This window comes from Eleutherodactylus coqui, unplaced genomic scaffold (assembly GCF_035609145.1).
Source record: "Eleutherodactylus coqui strain aEleCoq1 unplaced genomic scaffold, aEleCoq1.hap1 HAP1_SCAFFOLD_42, whole genome shotgun sequence".
Taxonomy (NCBI): domain Eukaryota; kingdom Metazoa; phylum Chordata; class Amphibia; order Anura; family Eleutherodactylidae; genus Eleutherodactylus; species Eleutherodactylus coqui.
This window is the reverse complement of record NW_027101829.1, coordinates 357,042-357,587: the sequence shown is the minus strand read 5'-3', so window position 1 is coordinate 357,587 and position 546 is coordinate 357,042.

Below are 546 nucleotides of genomic sequence, written 5' to 3'. Positions count from 1 at the left end.
GTAGACCGTGTTTGAAAAAGCAATAAGCTTTCGCTCCAAGCCTAGAGCGTGAATCAGAGCACGATTCGCGTCTAACACAAACTCACTGTTTTCACCGTCCTGTAACTCGGCACCTGAGAGGTGTAGACCGTGTTTGAAAAAGCAGTAAGCTTTCGCTCCCAGCCTAGAGCATGAATCAGAGCACGATTCGCGTCTAACACAAACTCACTGTTTTCACCGTCCTGTAACTCGGCACCTGAGAGGTGTAGACCGTGTTTGAAAAAGCAATAAGCTTGCGCTCCCAGCTTAGAGCGTGAATCAGAGCACGATTCGCGTCTAACACAAACTCACTGTTTTCACCGTCCTGTAACTCGGCACCTGAGAGGTGTAGACCGTGTTTGAAAAAGCAATAAGCTTGCGCTCCCAGCCTAGAGCGTGAATCAGAGCACGATTCGCGTCTAACACAAACTCACTGTTTTCACCGTCCTGTAACTCGGCACCTGAGAGGTGTAGACCGTGTTTGAAAAAGCAATAGGGGTCAGAAACGCTCTTTTCTCCTTAGGGAGA